Source organism: Erythrolamprus reginae, chromosome 4 (assembly GCF_031021105.1).
Source record: "Erythrolamprus reginae isolate rEryReg1 chromosome 4, rEryReg1.hap1, whole genome shotgun sequence".
Classification (NCBI taxonomy): Eukaryota; Metazoa; Chordata; class Lepidosauria; order Squamata; family Dipsadidae; genus Erythrolamprus; species Erythrolamprus reginae.
This window is the reverse complement of record NC_091953.1, coordinates 23,132,451-23,156,503: the sequence shown is the minus strand read 5'-3', so window position 1 is coordinate 23,156,503 and position 24,053 is coordinate 23,132,451.

The window sequence follows — 24,053 nt, the reverse complement described above, 5'->3', positions numbered from 1 at the left end:
TAAATAAATAAATATCTTTTCCCCCTAGGCCTATACAATTTCTACATGGTATGTTTGTGTGTGTGCTTGTTTGGTTTTTAATAAGGTTTTTTTTAGTTATTTTAAATATCGTATTAGATTTGTTATATGCTGTTTTTATTATTGTTGTTAGCCACCCCGAGTCTATGGAGAGGGGCGGCATACAAATCTAATAAATGAATAAATAAATGAATAAATAAATAAATAAAAACGCCTTCCCCCGTTCCCCCAGAGGCTCTTTGGAAGCCAAAAACACCCTCCCAGAGCCTCTGTGTGAGCCAAATATCAGCTGGCTGGCACACACATGCACACTGGAGTTGAGCTAGGGCAACAGCTTGTGTGTCAGCATACCACCTGTGACACCCATGCCATAGGTTCACCATCACTGGCATAGGCTCCTGTTCTTTGCCTTAGTACAGGGCTGTCAAACTTGCGGCCAGAGGGCCATATGTGTCATGTGATGGCACCATCCATGCCCAGTTTAGCGAAGGGGGGCAAACTCCCAATATCTCATGTGACGCCACCGTGACAACATGAGTTTGCCCCCTCTAACTTAGTAGCTGAAGAAAAGTCATCTCCCCCGATTCCATAAAGTGTTAAAAAGAATTGTCCTTGAATTGTGGAATCCTAGAATATTGATCTGATAATTTTTTTGTGATCTTTCAGGTTTTAATGACTTCTTCACCAGTTGTATAAAATTGGCCCAATAGGGAGGGCAAAATGCAACTTTGGTTATAAAGCCCTTCATGGCACCGGACCAGAATATCTCCGGGACCGCCTTCTGCCGCATGAATCCCAGCGACCAGTTAGGTCCCACAGAGTTGGCCTTCTCCGGGTCCCATCAACGAAACAATGTCGTTTGGCAGGACCCAGGGGAAGAGCCTTCTCTGTGGCGGCCCCGACCCTTTGGAACCAACTCCCTCCAGATATCAGAGTTGCCCCCACCCTCCTAGCCTTTCGTAAGCTCCTTAAAACCCACCTCTGTCATCAGGCATGGGGGAATTGACATTTTCCCTCCCCCTAGGCTTATAAAATGTATGCATGGTATGCTAGTATGTATGATTGGTTTCTAAACTGGGGTCTTTTAAATTAACTTAAATATTAGATTTGTTTACATTGTACTGTTGTTGCTGTGAGCCGCCCCAAGTCTACGGAGAGGGGCGGCATACAAATCTTATTAATAAATAAATAATAAATAAATAGTTCGTTGACTAATCTAAGCCCGCAACAAATCTTTATTGACTGGAAGTATAGTTAGGCTTCAGGAGAAGTTTAAGTAACAGAAGAAAGTTATAAAAAGTATATAGTCTCTTTTGGAAGATTTCAAAACAATATGCCCTTCTCTTATCAGATGTTCAACAAAAGATCTATTATTGTGATTGGTAGGTCTATGTGATGGTTGGTTATTTTGAATGCGTATAATAAAGCAAGAGGCGAGTTTTAGTCTTAATTCTGGAAAATAGTAAAACATAAGAAGAAATACTTCAGATAATGGATAAGGTTTCTGGCAACAGTGCCCTGAAAAGACAAAATAAATGTTAAATCTGTTCAGCTTTGGATAAAAGCATTTTTCTGTTGTTTATCTTCTTTGATCCAGTGTAGTTCATAACAAAAGCAGTGAAAGTACTGTTGTTGTAGCCCAGGCCTTTAGTATTGGACGTGGAAATGCCTGATGGAGTTAAATAAAGCCAAATAACTTCTCTGTATCTGCCAAATATTCCCTGCTTAAGAAAAGATGGAAGAGTTCAAAACACCATGACTTTTCTTTTTTAAAATAAAATGGAAAATTCCAAAAATACAAAATGATTCATTATCTTATTCTTTTCCCCCCGTTTTTCGCTCAATTGATCTGAAAATTTAGCACATGATAAAAAAATGGAAATGGAATAAACGGGTGGGGTATTTTCTCTCTATTATGAATATCTGTCATTAAAATGGAGAGGTCTACTAAGGAAAGTAATTAAATTAACCCAGATAATCATAAACAGTGGGGCTCTGACATAATTTTTTAAAATATACAAGTATTCCTGTAGTTTTAATTCAAAATGAAGTATACATTTCATTATCAGGACCCTCTCCCTCAGAAAAAAAATAGACTGAGCTCCAGTTTTGCATTTTTACTATTACAGTGATCCCCCGTTTATTGCGTCCCCAACCATTGCGAACAGGGTACTTCGCTATTTTTCAACCCGGAAGTCAAAAATACCATCTACGCATGCGTGCCGGGCACGCATGCGTAGATGGCAGCGGCTTCCCTGGGTCTTCCCCCTCTTGCTGGCGTCAGCGAGGAGTTTCCCCACCGCCCACGCAAACTCCTCGCTGCCGCTCGCCCGCCCTTCGCCTGCCCACGCCGTTCGCTCCCCCCTCTTGCTGTCGGGAGGGCGAGAAGCCCTCCCCAGCACCCGCTCGCCCGCCCTTCGCCCTGGCGGAGAAATTCCAGCCCCCACCTGGTCCCGCCCGCGGCTCGGCTTCCCTGGCTGCTGCTCCGGTCGCCCGATCGTCTCCTGCCTCCCGTGCCGATGTTCCCTGCCAAGCCTGGCTCGGATTCCCTGGCTGCTTGGCCGGGGGGGGGGGGGGGGCTCGGCCGAAAGGAGCTGGAGACGCAGAGCTGAACACACCCCTTCATCCCCAAAGGCCGGCCTTTTTGTCTGGGAGGGAAGATGACGTGCCGGTGGCACAGGGGCGAGGGGCGGGAGGCAAATCGCTGCGTCTCCAGCCCCTTTTGGCCGAGCCCCCCCCCCTCCGGCCAAGCAGCCAGGGAAGCCGAACTGGGCTTGGCGGGGAACATCGGCACGGGAGGCAGCTTCTGCCGGACATGGGCAATGGGCGGGACAGAGAAGCGGGGAGAATCAGGAGGCTCCTTTGGCAGCTGGGGGCTGCCTGGCTTTGTTGTTTTGGCTGCAGCGGGTGCCAGGCAGCCTCCAGCCGCCAAAGGAACCTCCTGATTCTTCCCGCTTCTCTGTCCCGCCCATTGCCCGTGTCCGGCAGAAGCTGCTGCCTTATTGCTCTTTGCCGGCGGGATGCAAAGTGCTGGGGTGGGAGGGTGTCCTGACAGCCCCCCCCACCCATATGCTTCGCCTCCCGCCGGGCAAGAGCGCTCGGGTGGCAACTTCTTCTAGATACGGGCGATGTCCACGCTCTCTCTCGGCGCTTTCGAGCCGAGTCCGTGAGCGAGTTCGCTCCCGGACTCGGCTCGAAGGCGGCGAGAGACAGCGCCAAGGAACGGGCCTGTCCACGCTCTCTCTCGGCGCTTTCGAGCCGAGTCCGTGAGCGAGTTCGCTCCCGGACTCAGCACGAAAGCCCCGAGAGACAGCGCCAAGGAACGGGCCTGTCCACGCTGTCTCTCGGCGCTTTCCAGCTGAGTCGGGGAGCGAGTTCGCTCCCGGACTCAGCACGAAAGCCCCGAGAGACAGCGCCAAGGAACAGGCCTGTCCACGCTGTCTCTCGGCGCTTTCCAGCTGAGTCGGGGAGCGAGTTCGCTCCCGGACTCAGCACGAAAGCCCCGAGAGACAGCGCCAAGGAACGGGCCTGTCCACGCTGTCTCTCGGCGCTTTCCAGCTGAGTCGGGGAGCGAGTTCGCTCCCGGACTCAGCACGAAAGCGCCGAGAGACAGCGCCCCCCGGACCCCCAACCCGGGTTTGGGGGGCTGCTAGGAAGCCCCCCATGCCGGCGGCAAACAGCCGCGCCGCCCCCAATCTTCGGCTCCTCGCTAGCACTGTGGGAGTAAAAACACCGTCTGCACATGCGCAGACGGTGTTTTTACTTCCGCATCGCTACTTCGCGAAAACCCGCTCGTTGCGGGGGCTCCTGGAACGGAACCCTCGCAACGAGCGGGGGATCACTGTAATGGCTAATAATAATAATAATAATAATAATAATAATAATAATAATAATAATAATAATATATTAGATTTGTATGCCGCCCCTCTCCGAAGACTCCGAAGATACATAATGTATCCATGACCTAAATTCCACAATGATTAAAACTCAGCAAGAATTTTCCTGAAGCTAAATCAATGGTTCTCAAACTTTCAATGCCACGACCCCTTAATATAGTTCCTCAAGTTGTGGTGACCCCCAACCATAATTCTAGCACCAATTCTCCCAACAGAGCTTTAATCTGCTGGTAGGATGGTCAGAGAGACACTCCCACTGTAAACACATGATTGGTCGGATTGTAAAAATATGTTCCAAGGCACCACAATAGAGGCTTTAGCTCCTAACACCATGGGAAATTTGTCTTTTCACGTGGTCTTAGGTAACCCCTGTGAAACGGTCGTTCGACCCCCAAAGAAGTCCTGACCCCCAGGTTGAGGACCACTGAGGTAAATACTTCCCTCTGTGATTTCATTACAACATTTCACCATGACCACTATTATCTAAAAAATCAGAAGAATTCTGTGTACTAATCTGTTCACAGAGCGTGATGGTGCAGTGGTTTGAATGCAGTACTGCAGGCTGCTTCTGCTGACTGCCGGCTGCCTGCAATTTGCTAGTTCAAATCTCACCAGGCTTCCATCCTTCCGAGGTTGGTAAAATGAGGACCCAGATTGTTGGAAGCAATATGCTGACTCTGTAAACTACTTAGAGAGGGCTGAAAAAGCACTGTTAAGTGGTATGTTCTTCCAATTGCAGTAAATGAGGTTGAATGTGTATAATTTTAGAAGAGTGTGCGTGCATGTGTGTGTGTACATAAACATACAATTTATATAGTACATAATGTATATTTTGGTGTGCCTGTGTGTAATATGTATGTACACATATGGTATATATACATGTTGTGGTTAGCTCTGGCCCAGCTCCTGCCCCAAGGACTGTGGAGGTGAGGGAGACATCCACATGCTGCAGGCCTGTTTTGCCCCTGGTGGAATCTGATGATGAAGGCTCCTCTGACCAAGAAGACATGAGTGACAGGGAGGAGGAGAGTGTGGCAGACAGCTCAGAAAAGAGATCAATTATCTAGCTCCTCCTTGGATTCAGAACAAGAGTTAATGATACAGCCACGCATGCGGAGAGCGATGCATAGGCAACAACAACTGAGAGATTATTATCAAAGAAAATGAGGCCACCTGTGGTTGGGTGGGGCTGTGGTAATTAGTGAGGCTGCTATAAAGAGCAGCCTGTGGGTTTGGCCATTGTGGAGGATTATCTGATCATTGTGTTTTGTAACTGCTTTACTGACTTTGACCTTTTGTGTGCGGATTTTCCCCCGCTTTGAAACTAAACCAGAGCAAAGTGTGTTTCACTTTGTGAAAGAAGGACTGTGAATTGCCTCACAGCTGCAATCTAAGTATTACAGAACTGATAAGGGACTTGTACAAATTACCAGTTTATTTGGAGATGAGTGCTCTTTGCTATACCAAAAGAGGGCTTGGTTTAAGTGAACTTTCATTATAAAGAACATTGTTTTGGATTTTCAAACGTGTGTGTGTCTGAAATTTGTACCTGTGAATTTTTGGGAGGAGTCTACCAGAGAGCCCGACAGAACAAATACATAGAATTAAATAGTATATTTTGGATGTTCAGTAATAGTAAATAGATAGGGAAATTGTATCTCTTTGAGGCAAAGAGAGGCCAGGCACCCTAACCGTAACCCAAACCTTTGACGTGAGTGGCGTCAAGTTGGCCACCTTTTAGCCAGTCACATAACCTTTAAGCCACCCCCGGTCACATAATCACCAAGCCACTCCCACCTGGTCACATGACCAGCAAGCCACACCCCCAAAATAAGCCACACCCAGAGTGTGGTAGTAAAATGTTTTGCAGCCATTCACTGGTGCCTTTAAGAAAAACATGCTCTCCATGTGCCCATTCTCATGGCCTGTGATGAAAATAGACATTTTCCTATTAAGGAATAAACTTTTAGCATTTTCTTATGACAGGTATGCATAAACATAGAGGAAAGCTTTTCACTTGTTTTTGTTTTAAAAATGGATTTTTCATGGACTTCTATTCCAAATGAGGACATTGCGTGGTTTTTAACAAAATTGTGCAATCTCTAAACCATTAATAAAATATTATTTATGACCATTGAATAAACTGTTGAGAAAGAAGGCCAATGTTACCAGCGTGAACTTTTGCTAGTCTGCACAGCCTGGAGCCCCACCTCCCTATGCCTGGTGGGTGGCTCCCCTGTGACAAGACACATATTTCTCTCTAGTGTGTTTTTTCCCAGTTTCCACTCATGGAACTTGCAGATCAAGTGTCCCATTTCAATCTTTGGATATTTCTTCTCTTTTGTTGGCCGAAAGAATAACCATTCCTTTATGTCTAAATGTCCAACTCCAGTGACCTAAATTTGCAAAGCAATCTTAAGTATCAGGTAATAATGTCAAGTAATACTCAAAAATCAACACAATAATACAGCATTTCCTATAGAGGCAAGGAATAAGAATCAATCGGAGGGCACTCAGAGAATTTCTTCTTCTTCTTCTTCTTCTTCTTCTTCTTCTTCTTCTTCTTCTTCTTCTTCCACTTCCTCCTCTTCCTCTCCTTCTCCTTCTTCCTCTTCCTCCATCTCTTCTTCTCCTTCTCCTTCTTCTTCTTCCTCTTCCTCCTCCTCCTCTTCTTCTCCTCCTTCTATTTCTTCTTCTCCTTCTATTTCTTCTTCTTTGTCTTCTTCTTCTTATTTTTCTTCTCCTTCTCCTTCTCCCTCTTCCTCTCCCTCCTCCTTTTCGTCTTCTCCTTCTCCTCCTCCTCCTTCTTTCTCTTCCTCCTCCTCCTCCTCTTCTTCTTCTTCTTTTTCTTCTTCTCCCCCCTTCTCCTCTCCTCCTCCTCTCCTTCTTCTTCTTCTTCTTTTTCTTCTTCTTCCAAATATTTATTTATTTATTTATTAGATTTGTATGCCGCCCCTCTCTGCAGACTCGCGGTGGCACGATATAACGACAATAACCAAAAGGGCCAATGCAATCCTAATTTGCATCAACAGAAGGATACAATCAAGATCAAGTGCGGTACTAATACCACTCTATAAAGCCTTAGTTAGATCCAATGAAGGGCTACCGAAATTTTTACTACCACACTGTGGCCATGGCTTATGCAGGACGCCCTGCATTTTCTTTCAGCATCTTTCAGTGCAAATTGGGTGCTCTGGAGTGGAGCTCCATTTTTGCTACCCCACTGCGTTTCCCCCCCCCCATCTGGGCAATAGCCCATCCCTGGTTAGACCACACCTAAACTACTGCATCCAATTTTGGTCACCACACCATAACAAAGATGTTGAAACTCTAGAAAAAGTGCAGAGAAGAGCAAGCAGGATGATTAGGGGACTGGAGACTAAAACATATAAAGAACGATTACAGGAACTGGGCATGACTAGTCTAGAGAAGACAAAGGACCAAGGGAGACATGATAACAGTGTTCCAATATTTGAGGGGCTGCCACAGAGAGGAGGAGGTCAAGCTATTTTCCAAAGCACCTGTAGGCCAGATAAGGAATAATGGATGGAAACTAATCAAGGAGAGATTCAACGGAAGAAGTGGGAGCTTCATTACTTGAGACTTTCAAGAAGAGATTGGGCTGCATTTTTAGTCAGAAGTGGTGGAGGGTCTCCTGATCAAGTGGAGGGTTGGACTAGATGACCTATAAGGTCCCTTCCAACTCTGTTAATCTATGTATAACTTCATTAAATTTGCAGAGGATACGACAGTGGTGGGGCTCATTAATAAGAACAATGAGTCTGCTTATAGAAATGAAGTACAAGGGCTGACATTATGGTGTAAAGAAAACAATCTTGCACTTAACAACAAAAAAACTAAAGAACTGATAATTGACTTTAGGAGGAAGAAAGATGTATATTCACCATTGCACATAAATGGTGAGGAGGTGGAGATGGTTAGTAGTTTCAAATTCCTGGGCACTTATATCTCATGGTCTATGAATGTTAATATGCTTGTGAATAAGGCACAAAAGAGGCTGTACTTCCTGAGAATGCTCAGGAAGATAAATTTATCTCAGCATCTCTTGTTGTCCTACTATCGCAGCACCTTTGAGAGTGTCTTGACATACGGCATTCTAGCTTGGTATGGGAGCAACTCTGTAGCGAACAAAAAAGCTCTACAGAGAATTATTAAAACTGCCCAGAACATCATTGGGCTCCAGCTACCCACCCTGGATGACATCTTCACATCTCGGTGTTCTAGGAAGGTGCATACTATTCTCAAAGACTTGGTATGATTGGTCTCTTAAATTGGGGTTTTTTAGATTACTTTTTAATATTAGATTTGTTACATTGTTTTTTATTGTTGTTAGCCGCCCCGAGTCTTCGGAGAGGGGCGGCATACAAATCTAAATAAACTAAACTAAACTAAACTTCTCATCCTGCTTACAATCTCTTTGAACTGTTGTCTTCTGGCAGAAGATACAGAACAACTAGAACTCGGACCACACGTTTCCTGAATAGTTTTTATCCCAGAGCTATACTCGCACTTAACAAGGAACTAAAGGGTCACCATCAGTGAACTGTTGGACAATATTACTCGGTTTGTCATCTAGATCAGTGTTTCCCAACCGGTGTGCCGCGGGACACTGGTGTGCCGCGAGACATGGTCAGGTGTGCCGCGAAGAAATAAGCTCAGCTTCTGGTCTCGCAACTTTTTGCGAAGAGAAAAAAGTTGTGAGACCGGAAGCTGAGCTTGCTTCTTTGCGCCTTCCAAGTTTTCCAGCAGCTGCAGCGCCCCGCCCGGCTGGAGCTTCCCTGTCAGCAGGTGAGCTTTGGGGCTTGGTGGGAGGGCAGCGGCAGCGGGAGGGCGGCGCGCAGCGGGAGGGTGATGGTGGCGGCGGCAGCGGGCAGGAGCCATGCCGTGGGGCGGTGGCAGGGTGGTCCCTCTCTCTCTCCCCCTCTCTTGCTTTCTCTTTCTCTCCCCCCCTCTCCCTCTCTCTTTCTCCCAGTAGCCGTGGGGCGACGTCAGGGTGATCAGCTGTGAGGCGGAGCTACGAAACAGAGGAACAGGCACCGACGGCGGTGGCTGGAAATGCTGGAATTGCGTGGCTGGCACTTGCCTGCTGGCTGGACCAGGACGGAGGCTCAAACCCCACGTCCATGCCCAGCGCAACGCCAGAAATGTACGGCGTCTAGCCACCGCCATCTGTGCCTCCGTTCTGGAACTCCGCTTCACAGCTGATCACCCTGCCGTCGCCCCACGGCTACTGGGAGAAAGAGAGAGGGAGAGAGGGGGGAGAGAAAGAGAAAGCAAGAGAGGGAGAGAGAGAAAGAGAGAGGAAGAGAGGGGGGAGAGAAAGAGAGAGAAAGATATAGCAAGAGAGAGAAAGAGAGGGAGGGAGGGGGGAGAGAAAGAGATAGCAAGAGGTAGAGAGAGGAAGAGAGGGGGGATAGAAAGAGAGAGAAAGAGATAGCAAGAGAGGGAGAGAGAGAAGGAGAGAGGGAGAGAGGGGGGGAGAGAAAGATAGCAAGAGAGGAGAGAGAGGGAGGGAGAGAGGGGGGGAGAGAGAAAGAGATAGCAAGAGAGGGAGAGAGAGAAAGAGAGAGGGAGAGAGGGGGAGAGAAAGAAGGAGAGAGAGGGGGTAGAGAAAGAGAGAAAGCAAAAGAGAGAGAGAGAAAGAGAGATAGCAAGAGAGAGAAAGAGGGAGAGAGAGGGGGAAGAGAGAAAGAGAAAAAGACAGCAAGAGAGAGAAAGCAAGAGAGAGAGAGAAAGAGGGGGAAGGAGGGTGAGGGAAAGACAGAGAGAGGGAAGGAGGGCAAAAAAGAGAGGAAGGAAGGGAGAAACAAAGAGAGATGGAGAGAGAGGGGAAAGAAAGAGGAGGGAAGGGAGAGAGAGAGAGAAAGAGGGAGAGAGAAAAATAGAGCGAAAGGGAGGAAGAGAGATATTTTTTGTCCAAACTTTTTTTTACACACACACCCCGCCCCCCGCCCCCGCTCAATGTTCCCCAGGATTTTGTAAATGTGAATAATGTGCCGCGGCTCAAAAAAGGTTGGGAAACACTGATCTAGATGGTTGAGTGGTTCAGAGTGGGGAATTTGTAGTGGGTGGGACATTTATTCTATTTTTTATTCTACTTTTAAATTTACCTATTCTGATTTTATGTATGGTGGGACTGGTCTCTGGGTGTCACATGACTTTCGTTGCCAATGACAATTCGTTGTTTTTGACAATGACAATAAATTTATTAGTAGTAGTAGTAGTAGCTGGTATAAAATGATTGTATGTGAATTCCACGATAGCTTCTGCAGGGCAAAAACATAATTTGTGTTCACCAAAATGATGCTATTGGTCTTTAGAGAGCCATTGGCTTCACATAATGCTAATTGAGGGAAGCATGTTTGTACTTCCTCATTCATCTCTAACTTTTTCAGATAACAAAAAACCCCCATCTATCCATTCTAGACAAATTCAAATCAACAGGACCAGATGAATTATACCCCAAGGTTCTGAAGGACTTGGCAGACATAATCTCAGAACCACTGATACATATCTTTCAAATATTTAAATTTCTTGGAGCCCTGGGGAACTACCCTCTGATTGGAAAAGTGTTGATTTATTCACATCTTCCCCCCAAAAAAGGGGGGGTATCCAGGAAATTACAGACCTATCAGCCTTACATCAACTCCTGGAAAGATGGTAGAAAAGTTAATGAAGCAATGAATCTGTGAGCATTTAGAAGGCAAATAAAGTCATAATCAGAAGCCAATGTGGATTTGTCTAGCAGCAGATCATGCCAGATATGATCTTATTGCATTCTTTGACAAAGTGACAAAATTAGTGGACCAGTAAAATGCCGTGGATATAATTTACTTGGACTTCAGAAAAGTGTTTGATAAAGTATACACAAAAGTAGACAACCTACTATTGATAAGACATATAAAAAAATGTCACCAGATGAATTCATAATTGGCTGAATCCCAGTGACCGGTTAGGTCCCACAGAGTTGGCCTTCTCCGGATCCCATCGACTAAACAATGTCGTCTGGCGGGACCCAGGGGAAGAGCCTTCTCTGTGGTGGCTCCGACCCTCTGGAACCAGCTCCCCCCAGAGATTAGGATTGCCCCCACCCTCCTTGCCTTTCGTAAACTCCTTAAAACCCACCTCTGCCGTCAGGCATGGGGGAATTGAAACATCTCCCCCTTGCCCATGTAGTTTCTGTGTATGATTCAACTGTGTGCTTGTTTTTTTATATATTTGGGTTCTTTTGGATTTTTTAACTTAAAACTGTAATTTAGATTGCTAAATATTAGATTTGTTATTATGTATTGTTTACCATTGTTGTGATCCGCCCCGAGTCTATGGAAAGGGGCGGCATATAAATCCAATAAATCTAATCTAATCTAATCTGATCACTTGCATTCAATTTATAGTCCTTAATGGAACTGCATCTATTTGACAGAAGTATGCAGTGGGACACCCCAAGGCTTTGTCTTAGGCTCAGTTCTCTTCAATATCTTCACCAATGATACAGATGAGGGAATAGAAGGGGAACTCATCAGATTTGTAGACAAGAAAGATAACAACACCAAACTGGCAGAAGTAGCTAGCACTCCAGAAGATAGGCTCAATATTCAGAATCATCTTGAATTACTAGGTCCTATCTGTTGTATATACTCCTGGTCAATTGTAGGATAGTAAAGAGTTTGATGACTCTGATACAGATAGTGTTGATGAATTAGTGGCAGGTCCTGGGTTACAGGTATCAGAACAGGTGGGAGGCCAGACCCAGGATGTTGCTATGAGTCCAGACTCCAGCAAAGAAGAGACCGATAATTGCTGGTTAAATCCTCATTTCAGAAGGGTTCAAAGGCACAGGGAACAAAACAGGGCAACATAATAGCCTTGGTTGCTGATCAGTTTCCGGTCACAATTCAAAGTGTTGGTTATGACCTATAAAGCCCTTCATGGCATCGGACCAGAATATCTCCAGGACCGCCTTTTGCCGCACGAATCCCAGTGACTGGTTAGGTCCCACAGAGTTGGCCTTCTCGCCGACTAAACAAAGTAATTTGGCGGGACCCAGGGGAAGAGCCTTCTCTGTGGCAACCCCGACCCTTTGGAACCAGCTCCCCCCCGGAGATTGGAACCGCCCCCACCCTCCTTGCCTTTTGTAAACTCCTTAAAACCCACCTAGGCCATCAGGAATGGGGGAATTGAGACATCTCCCCTGGGCCTATACAGTTTATGCATGGTATGTTTCTGTGTATGTTTGCTTTTAATAATGGGGTTTTTAGTGTTTTTTAAATTATTATATTTGTTGTACATTGTTTTATTGTTGCTGTGAGCCGCCCCGAGTCTGCGGAGAGGGGCGGCATACAAATCCAATAAATAAATAAATAATAGCAGTATTTTAATAGCTAAGCGACTGCTACAAAGAAGAAAGGGTCAACCGATTCCCCAATAGGTTGGACTAGAAAACCTCCATGGTGCCTCCAAACTCTGTACTTCTGTTATTCAGAAAGACTAACAGAAAAACCCATTTATACAGTATAGTGCCTTGCCTAAAATTTTATATAGTACCTTGGCTAAGATTAAATGGCCCCAGATTTAATTTTTGTTTGAAAATAATAATAATAAAGTACTCTACTAGACATTTAATAATCTAATTCTAAAGAACCAAGAAGATTGGAACCATCATACTTCATATTATAATATAGCCACACATTAAATATAGATTTTTCTGCTGATAATTTTGTTGCACATTCCATTGTTCCCTTGTTATTGGACCTTCAGGAATTTATTACTTATGTGTCCAACATCTGAGACAACCAGCCTGAAATGCATCTGATCTCAATGAATGGCATGAACCGGAGGGAAAAATATCGGTATATTTAAAGAGAAAATGAAATACCATATTAATTTCCCAGCAAAGCAATTGATTGGTGACAGATGTTATTTTTTTCACTTTGATTCTTTCTGATTCATTTCCTAATAAAAATACCGATAGCTGTCAAAGTATCTTAAGTCATCCAAAAGGTTAATTTAAGCAACATTCTTTTCTTCTGCACCAAATTTGTAGAGACATCAACATAAACTACCTATGCAATTAAATCCCTGAGAATATACAGTAATGGCACATTAATTTGTGACTTTTCATTTACAACTAGGCAAAAATCTTGCTTTACTGCAATTATGCCACTGAAAACCAAGAATGAGCCAGATGGATATTTGGGTGGGCTAAGATAAAGTATCGTGGTGATTAACTGTTTATATAAATTATGACATATTGAAACCAAATTTGTACGGTACTCATTTTTCATCCATGGTCCTTTTTAAAATCTAATAAACTATTGTTTCTTGACAATAGTTAAAATTAAAAGATCCATATCTTGCAGTCAGCTCAAGAAATTAGTGATAAATGCAGTAAGGTCATTTACAATAATCCAATACTAGGCTTAGTGTCGTATCTGCTAGATGGTTATCAATAACCTGTCTCATTCTGTCAAGGACCTTGGAATACTCATCTCTAATGATCTAAATGTCAGAGCTCACTGTAACAGCAGTGCCAAAGAGGCATTAAGAATTGTTAATCTTGTGAAGCTTCTTCTCTGGTAATATTGTATTGCAAACTAGAACATACAGAATCTTTGCTAGACCAATTCTAGAGTACAACTGTTGTGTCTGGAACTCACACTGCATATCAGACCTTATTAATATAGAGTACAAAGATATTTCAAGAGAAGAGTCCTCCTCTACTCGCAACAGAATACCTTGTATCACCAGACTTGAAATTTTGGTCTTGGACAATTTAGAACTACGATGACTTTGGTGTGACTTAAGCATAGTACATAAAATTAGCTGATCTTTGGGTCTCTGCCATGCATGGGTGGGAGCACAGTAATGGGCAGCCAAAACTTTTACTACCACACTGTAGGTGTGGCTTATTTTGTGGGTGTGGCTTATTTTGTGGGTGTGGCTTAATGGTCATGTGATCGGGTGGGAGTGGCTTGCTGGTCATGTGATCGGGTGGGAGTGGCTTAAATGATCATCATCATTCAAGTGAACTATTAAGTCCTCAACTTACAACCTTACCAGTGTCGCTCGCTGAGGTGACAATTTGCTTCATGTTTCCCACACTCACTTTCTTGGGTTGCCCCCCCCCAGGCTGGGTAGCTAGGCGAACGGGTGCTGCCAGAAGCATAAATGCTGCCAGCATCGCTTCCACCCACGCCTTCTGCTTTCACCTCAGGTGGGAGGTCATCCCGTGAGGCTGGAGGGGAGCTGAGCAGGAAAGATGGAAGCTCATCCAAGGCCAGGAAGGAGGAAAGAGGAAAAAAGCAAGGAGCACAGATGCAGCAGCAGCAGCAGCGGGGGGGGGGGGAAGGAGCAACGAGATGAGACCAGTAATCCAGGAAGTAACATCTGCCGATCAGCTCGAGATGCACTCACATCTTCATTTCCACCAGTGGAACTGTGTTCCACCCCGTCCTGTCTGCTGCACAACCCTGGGGGGGGGGGGGGGACATGCATGGGGGGCACTTGCATTGCATTTTGGGAGTTTGTATGCATGTACGCACCCTCCACACCTCATTTTGGGTCAGGAAGGCTTGTACCAACCTGGAAGCCAAAACAGGGCACCAGGGGCACTGTGCATGGTCCCCTGTGCCCATTTTGGGCCCGGAAGGCCATCTGCACCAATCGGGAAGCAAAAATATTGGTGATGTGGCAGAATGCATTTTGGGGGGGAGGGTATATGCACCCATTTTGGGCACCCAGCACCACAAAGGTTCACCATCACTGATGTAGGCTAAGCATAACCAGATCCAGTAATGGGCAGCCAAAACTTTTATTGCCGCACTGTGGGTGTGGCTTATTTTGTGGGTGTGGCTTGATGGTCATGTGACTGGATAAGAATGGCTTGTCGTCCATGTGACCAGGTGGGAGTGGCTTGAACGATCATCATTGTTCAAGTGAACTGCTAAGTCCTCAACTTACAACCACATCAGTGTCACTCTCTGGCGTGACAATTTGCTTCGTGTTTCCCGTGCTCTCCTTCCTGGGTCACTCCCTGCCTCAGGCTGGGTAGCTAGGCGAACAGGTGCCAATCAGCAGTTGAGAAATGAGGGGGGAGGAAACGGGCTTCCTGCAACTCCTGCTGGTGCTGGTCTCCCTGCCGTTTTCCGAAGGAGGAGGAGGATGGGAGGGTGGGATGATGGTCAGCTGGAGCTGGGCACACAGCTTCATTTATGTAGTGAGCCACCCCAAGTCCTCAGAGAGGGCTGGCATACAAATCCAAATAAATAAATACATTTCCACTGGTGGAACTGCGTTCCACCCTGCCCTGCCTGCTGCCAATTCCTGCCCAGACCCTTTAACTCCATAAAGCTTCATTTCTTTATAAGGCTTCTTATGACCCATCTTGAGTATCCTCCTCTGAACTACAGGATAAAAAGTTGAACAAATGGAGACAGATACTTTAGAGGTTTGTTGCCTTCCAAGGATTAATTTCAAGAACTATTGATTGCCAGGCTTATTGTGAAAAATTAGACTTTTTATAAAATGTCTTTATATAAAATCTTGCCCTTCCGATAATTGTGTATTACACAGTTTGAAATTGGCAGCTAAAAGCAATCTTAAAACTAAATAATATTTCTACATTAAGAGTCTAGATGCAGTAAATAAGATTATTGATAAAACAAAATAAAAAGTAAAATAGGGCAAATAATATCTTGGAAAATACAGTGGTACCTCAGTTCTCAAATGCCTTGGTTGTCGTACATTTCGGATACCGAACAAAATTTTCAGCAAAAATTTCCTTCGGTATCTGAACAAAAATTCGGATACCGAACAGCCACAGAAAATTTTGTTAATTATCCGAAATGTTACCACTCCAAGCCGCAAGAAGGGTGAGGGCGGCTGCAATCCTGGCAGCTTTGGGGGGCTCCTTTCCTCAATGCTTTGTCTTATTACCTGTAGGCAGCTGCACCAACTTTCTCCTTCCCGGCGGTGGCAATGGCGGCGGCTTCCCTTCGAGGAGCAACAGCGCCGGGAACGTCACGTGATGAAGGGAAGCCGCCGGAGCCATCTCAGCAGTTGCCGCCGCTCCAGAAGCTTCCCTTCATTACGTGACGTTCCCGGTGCTGTTGCTACTCGAAGGGAAGCCGCCGCCTTTGCTGCCGCTGGGAAGGAGAAAGTTGGTGCAGCTGCCTAGAGGTAATAAGACGAAGCACTGAGGAAAGGAGCCCCCCAAAGCTGCCAGGATTGCAACCGCCCCCACCCTTCCTGCAGCTTGGAGCGCTTATAGAGCTCCTCAGATTTTTTATCCCATTGAAAATAAAGAAAATAGATTTAATTGGTTCCCAGCGAGTCAACAGGGGCTGGGACCCAATTAAATTCATTTCCATTATTTCCTATGGGATAAATTAATTCGGTACTCGACCAAATCGGTTCTCAGCCACACTTCTGGAACGAATTGTGGTCGAGAACCGAGGTACCTCTGTAACTGAAGATAAACCAGGGGGGAAAAATCTTTTTTTATATACCACATCTAATCAAATCTAAAGATGGGGGATTGATTTTCAAACTTTTGGATGTTAGGCTGCAGTGAGCAAGAGTTTATAAGCAGTTCCCTAGTTCACCAAGAGTCCTGGAATCATGTCATATTTTGGTTTTCCTCCAAATGCACCAGGACACTTTGAGTTGCTCACTCTCAGCTTTCATCATATTGGATCTCAAGTGGGAAAAACAGGTTTCACTACAGATTCCTTTTGTTAATAAACAGCACAGTGATTGTGTTTTACAGATTGCAAGTGAAAGGTAAAAGAAACGAGAAGGATTTGGGATAAACAACAGGGAAAGTCTTTGTCTGCCAGGTTCCCAGTGGTCTCTGGCTGTCCGGTGTTGGAAACAGAACCCTTGCCAAGCTGAATTGCGGTTTAATAAATTGACAAAGCAGTTTCTCATGCCATGTATAAATAATAGAATGGACTGATGCAAAGGTGTGTAGGTGGGCTGGTGCAATTGTTTTGCATCATGGCAGGAGTATAAATAAGCAAGATCACACTGATCAAAAATCTCATGCAGAGATGTAACAGATAAAGAAGGCTGTCTTGTAGTCGCCAAACAAGCTAGCGATTTGCCACTGTAAAGCAGAAAGCTGACCTTGGGGAAAGAGAAATGACTTACTTGGAAGGCTTGACTTGAGCTGCAGGGATTTGGCAACATTTCAGTGTTGGCTCATGGTCAGATTCCTGGTGCCATCCGTGGTTTTCTTTAGTCAGGGTGATTAACTTTGGATGAACATACAGTGGTACCTCTACCTAAGAAAGCCTTTACTTAAGAACTTTTCTAGATAAGAACCGTGTGTTCAAGATTTTTTTTGCCTCTTCTCAAGAACCATTTTCTGCTTACAAACCCGAGCCTCCGAAACTGTAACCGGAAAAGGCAGTGAGAAGCCTCCGTGGGGCCTCTCTAGGAATCTCCTGGGAGGAAAAATGGCCAGAAAGGGTGGGGAGAAGCCTCTGCGAGGCCTCTCTAGGAATATCCTGGGAGGAAAAATGGCCAGAAAGGGTGGGGAGAAGCCTCTGTGAGGCCTCTCTAGGAATATCCTGGGAGGAAAAATGGCCAGAAAGGATGGGGAGAAGCCTCTGCGAGGCCTCTCTAGGAATCTCCTGGGAGGAAAAATGGCCAGAAAGGGTAGGGAGAAGCCTCTGCGAGGCCTCTCTAGGAATCACCTGGGAGGAAAAATGGCCAGAAAGGTTGGGGAGAAGCCTCTGCGAGGCCTCTCTAGGAATCTCCTGGGAGGAAAAATGGCCAGAAAGGGTGGGGAGAAGCCTCTGCGAGGCCTCTCTAGGAATCTCCTAAGAGGGAAAATGGCCAGAAAGGGTGGGGAGAAGCCTCCGTGGGGCCTCTCTAGGAATCTCCTGGGAGGAAACAGGGTCTCCACCCTCCCTGTGGTTTCCCCAATCGCACGCATTATTTGCTTTTACATTGATTCCTATGGGAAAAAATTGCTTCTTCTTACAAACTTTTCTACTTACGAACCTGGTCACAGAATGAATTAAGTTCGTAAGTAGAGGTACCCACTGTATCTTGCTTTGCACCAATTTTCAACTCTTATTCATCAGTCTGTCTCCTGCGCTCCCCTCCCTCGGCTTCCATCTCCTCTTCCTATTTTCCTGTTCCTTCTCTCCTCCTCGTCCTCTGTTTCCATCTCCACTTCCTCTCCTCTTTTCTCCACCTTCTACTTCCCTCCACTTCTCCTCTCCCTTCACTTTATACTTCCTCTTCCTCCTTCTTTTCCTTTTCCCTGAGTTCATGAACTCAGTCTGTATAGTCTGGACGACAGAAGGGAAAGGGGGGACATGATCGAAACATTTAAATATGTCAAAGGGTTAAATACGGAGAGGGGCGGCATACAAATCTAATAAATAAATAAATAGATAGATAGATAGATAGATAGATAGATAGATAGATAGATAGATAGATAGATAGATAAATAAATAAAATAAGGTCCAGGGGGGAAGTGTTTTTAATAGGAAAGTGAACACAAGAGCAAGGGGACACAATCTGAAGTTAGTTTTGGTAAAGATCAGAAGCAACGTGAGAAAATATTATTTTACTGAAAGAGCAGTAGATTCTTGGAACAAACTTCCAGCAGATGTGGTTGGTAAATCCACAGTAACTGAATTTAAACATGCCTGGGATAAACATATATCCATCCTAAGATAAAATACAGAAAATAATATAAGGGCAGACTAGATGGACCATGAGGTCTTTTTCTGCCGTCAGTCTTCTATGTTTCTATGCTCTCATCCTCTCTCACCTCACTGATGTTTTCTTCCAAACTTTTAGATTAACGGTGCCACTCCTAACACAATAATTTTTCAAATTTTTTTCATACTGAATTTCTGGAGAGTTCAGATCCTCTGCTTCTGACTTTGGATCATTGTCTGAGACATTGGAATATAATAATTCCCCATCAGAAGCCTTTCTGCTTACAGCTTCTGAAATATTATAATTTTATGTGATTGCAGTCTCTATTCGTTTTAAAGTTTGTACATAATTACATTTGCTTCTGTTTGTCATTGCTTATCTTTGTCTCCCGCACCTGATCTCCCTTGTTTTCTTTTATCGTTGAGTCAGCAGGGACTTTGCTGACTTTCATATTGAAAAAAACCCTGTGTGTTTCATTTCTTCTATATATATTATTACTGATGCATATAACACTAACAACATGGGACCAGGCTATATAATATATCACCTTTCTCATCTGGGATGCCATAAATGCTGAATTATCAATTTGCAATTAATTTGATTCAGATTTTATATTAAAGTACTAGAAATAAAAATAAAAGTTTATATAAAGTGAATAGGGATAGGGGCAAAGTTATTTAGTTCACATTTTAATTCAGGACAATCTAGTTAATTCAGGACAATCTAGTTATTTAGATTAGTAGGTGGACAAGTAAGTGTGGTTTAGACCACAATTTTTTCATAAATTAATTAATTTATCTACCTACCTACCTACCTACCCACCCACCCACCCAAATTTCTAGAGGATAAATTCTAGAGCAGGGGTCCCCAAACTTTTTACACAGGGGGCCAGTTCACTGTCCCTCAGACTGTTGGAGGGCTGGACTATAAAAAAAAACTATGAACAAATCCCTATGCACACTGCACATACCTTATTTTAACGTAAAAAACCAAAATGGGAATGTACTATTTAGAGGGGGGGGGGGAAGAAGTCTGAAATTCATACATGTTTGTTTTGTTTTTAATTTTCTTTTGTTAACATCTGATTGGCTATACAAGGTTTCCTTGGTTTATAGAAAAATGTATAAAAATATTTATAGAAAAATATATAAAGAAAGAAGGAAGCATTCTAGCATAATGGTTAATAAGTTAGAAATATAATTGGTGTTGTACTTTTTGAAGGAACGTTAAGGAGGGAACTTAATTAAAAGAAAATTATGTACCTGGATGACAACATTAGAAAAAAAAGATAAAAATTCAGTGGTTTTCATCCTGGAGATCGGGACCTCTTTAGGGTCGAACAACTGTTTCATCGAGGACACCTAAAAGATAAATTTCCCATGGTGTTAGGAACTAAAGCTTCTATTTTGGCACATTGGAACATACTTTTACAATTCGATCAATCAGTCATTTGGGGGTGTCCCTTTGAACTTCCTGCAAATCAGCTTAAAGCTCTGTTGGCAGAATTGGGGCTGGACTTATGGTTGGGAGTCACCACAAGATGAGGAATTGTATTAAGGGGTTGCCGCATTAGAAAGGTTGAGAACCACTGGGTATTCTCTTTCACACCTGTCATTTCTTGTTTAACATCTTTTGAAAATAATCTAGAAGCAGACTTCATTGCTGACATTGTAGCTGCTATTTTCTGCCCCCATTCTTCAAATATCTCCTGAAATATTTCAGGTCATACCATTTTCTGTCATTTTGTCCCAACGCTAATCAAAAACAAAAGGCAAAACTTTTTGTCTCACTTCCCCCCCTCCCTCATTTTCTGTTTCTGCCTGGTATTTTTAGTTCCCTCTGCTGTCCGATTTCTGAAAATATGAAGTAGTGAATTTCTGTTACAACTTAAGTTAGCTAAACCAGTGATTTTCAACCTTTTTTGAGCTACGGCACATTTTTTACATATACAAAATCATGGGGCACATTGAGCGGGGGGGAAATGGGGGGGGGGCTAAAAAATTTGGACAAAAAAATTATCTCTCTCTCTCTCTCTTCCTCTCTTTTGCTCTATTTCTCTCCCTCTTTCTCTCTCTTCCTTCCTTCCTGTCTCTCTCCATCCCTCTTTCTTTCTCTCTTCCTTCCTTCCTCTCTTTTTTGCTCTCTTTCTCTCTCCCTCCTTCCCTCCCTCTCTCTCTCTCTCTTGCTTTCTCTCTCTCTCTTGCTTTCTTTCTCTCTCTCCCTTGCTTTCTTTCTCTCTCTCTCCTTCTCTTGCTGATCTTAGCGGCACACCTGACCATATCTCGCGGCACACTAGTGTGCCGCGACACACTGGTTGAAAAACACTGAGCTAAACAATTTAGTTTCCACAAAAGTGCTATTTTTTATATAATTATTTTAAAAATATTATACTAAAAATTGGTCCAGTGTCTGGTTCATTAATTCATTCATTATTTTCTTGAATTTGTTGAATTAAAGTTTTATTTAGCCTTTTTGCTGTTTATTTCAAATTCTTTAAATTCTTTTATTCTGGAATGATGGTAAAGATATCAGGTAGCTTTGCAAACTTGTTGTTTGGAAGGTTTCTATTAAGCCTTAAGATAGTTAAATTTCCAAAAGTGTTTAGAAAACTGAAGTTAATGAGCATAGTGTCCTTAAAAGAGCTCTACCATGGTTGAGGGCTTGATGGGTTTTCTTCATTTTCTAGGGCTGCATTCCACAAGAAACACTGTCCTGAAATCTCTTCATAAGGAGAAGCCATCTGGAGCAAGGATCTCCAACCTTGGCAACTTTAAGACTTGTGGACTTCAGTTCCAGCCAAGGTTGGAGACTCCTAGTCAGAAGCACAAGTGGACAATCGCCTTTGGTCCTTCAGTCTTCTCTGTGATATCACCTTTTTGGGTGATGGTGTTAGCTCACCATTCCTAACCCAGAAGTTCCAGAAAAAAAGCCAAGTTTAATAATATTGTGGAAGGCTAAAGTGGGCAGGATCTTCTAAATCTGATGGAAGGGGGCATTGTGACAGAGGAGGTATGTGTTTGGAATTCTGTAAGATGCCATTGTTAAATAGAGGGAGAATGCAGTGTTAAGAGTGGTCAATGCCTAGAATACACTACCTGAGTCTGTGCTAATGTTCCCATGCACACATAATCATCTCATGTATACATGTTTATACACTTACTGTAATATTATATATGCTTGACAAAAATAAATAAAAAAATAAAATAACTGGTGCAATAGGCAGAAATTCTTCTGTCCTTGTGGCATTTACAGGTTTAAAGGTAATAACCAGGATTTTGAATTGCACCTGGAATCACCTGTTTCTTGAATTATTATATTGTCTTAATGGCTACTAAGTTTCTAAGCTACCCAGGGTCGTGTTTTTTAAAACTTGCAAAATTTGCAAATCGATTTATAAATTTACTAAAATAAAATCTCTACACTCAGTTAATGCCGATCACACTCCTATATTTAGAGGCACTTGCTTTCATATGTATAGTGAGCAATAGTTCCACAGGACACCTTAATATCAGTACTGTGTCTCACTGCAGCTTGGTTGCAATACTTTGGGAGGTTATCTTCCCTAAGCACAGAGATGGGCTTCTGACATCACGGGGGGGGGGGATAGCGCAATGGAGGTAGTTAGTTTATGTACTATTTATTGAATATTTAACAGATTCTTTATTGCCCTTCCTTCTCTGGTACCTTAGTATGATCCTTAATTACTTTTAAAACAGGAACTAATTAATTAGTATGTTTTTACCCATAATCATCATTTTAATCATTATCTGGAACTGAACTTTTATAGCAACTAAAGAAAATTGAGCTACTTGCCTAATCTGTTATCATACTGAACCTTGTGGGTTCAGTACAAAACCTTAAAATGTTTCTGTGCTCCTCCAAAAATAATGTTGTCTATCGTTTGTCCTTTTTTGTGGCTATTCAAAAAGTGGGACTTAATCATCTGAAAAAGAGTCCAAGCACCTATCTGAAAACTTATCTTGGTCGATAAGCCATTCCCACCCAGTCACATGACCTTTATGCCAACCCCTGGTCACATGACGTGCCTTCCGTCCCCTGTCCTATAGTCTCTCCTATATCTCGTATTTCTTCTCTACTATATACTCTATAACCTTCATGGTGTATTATTGTGTATTGGACAAAATAAATAAATAAATAAATAAAAATAAATAAATATCCGCCAAGCCACTCCTGCCTGGTCACATGACCATCAAGCCACACCCACACAATAATCCATGCCCACAGTGTGATAGTAAAAATTTCTGCAGCCCTTGTCTACGCATATGTTCACCCAAGTACTGCATTGGCACATTCATTGCAATGGGATGAAGCAAAACCCAACCACCTCTCAGAATTCTATTACTGTACTATATACAGTGCCTATGTTTATATCTTGTTAATCTCAGTGGGCCCTAATGGCACCGTGTCACTTTTCCAAAATAACATAATCCTTAAGGAAGTTGTCCCTGGAACATCAGCTTTCAAGCTCAACTTCAATAATTGTGTGCTTTTTGCCGACGATGTGAAACTTTTCAACACCACCGACAACACACCCACTGTCCAAAAAGACCTCAACTTTGTCTCAGATTGGTCTAACACCTGGCAACTTCAAATATCAACCAACAAATGCTCTACCCTCCACATAGGCAAAAAGAATCCAAACCACACTTATGAACTGAATAAACAAATTCTCGCAGCCAACCCACACTCAGTAAAAGACCTTGGAATACTAATGTCAAATGACCTAACTGCTAAAGCCCAATGCAACAATATCGCCAAGAAGGCTTCCAGAGTTGTTAACCTGATCCTACGTAGCTTCTGCTCTGGCAATCTCTCACTACTGACTAGAGCCTACAAAACCTATGCCAGACCCATTCTTGAATACAGCTCATCTGTCTGGAACTCACACCACATCTCAGACATCAACACTCTCGAAAACGTCCAAAGGTACTTCACCAGAAGATCCCTTCACTCCTCCACTCGTAACAGAATACCTTACGAAAATAGACTAACTATCCTGGATCTTGAAAACTTAGAACTGCGACGCCTAAAACACGATTTAAGTATTGCCCACAAGATCATATGCAGCAACATCCTTCCGGTCAATGACTACTTCAGCTTCAACAGCAACAACACAAGAGCACGCAACAGATTCAAACTTAACATCAACTGCTCCAAACTTGACTGTAAAAAATATGACTTTAACAATCGAGTTGTCGAAGCGTGGAACTCATTGCCAGACTCAGTGGTGTCAGCCCCCAGCCACAAACATTTCTCCCTAAGACTCTCCACGATTGACCTCTCCAGGTTCCTAAGAGGCCAGTAAGGGGCGTACATAAGTGCACTGATGTGCCTATCGTCCCCTGTCCAATCTTCTTTCCTTATCTCATATATCATACATTTTCTCTTCTTTCCTCCAACCTCTCTTCTGTCTTACTT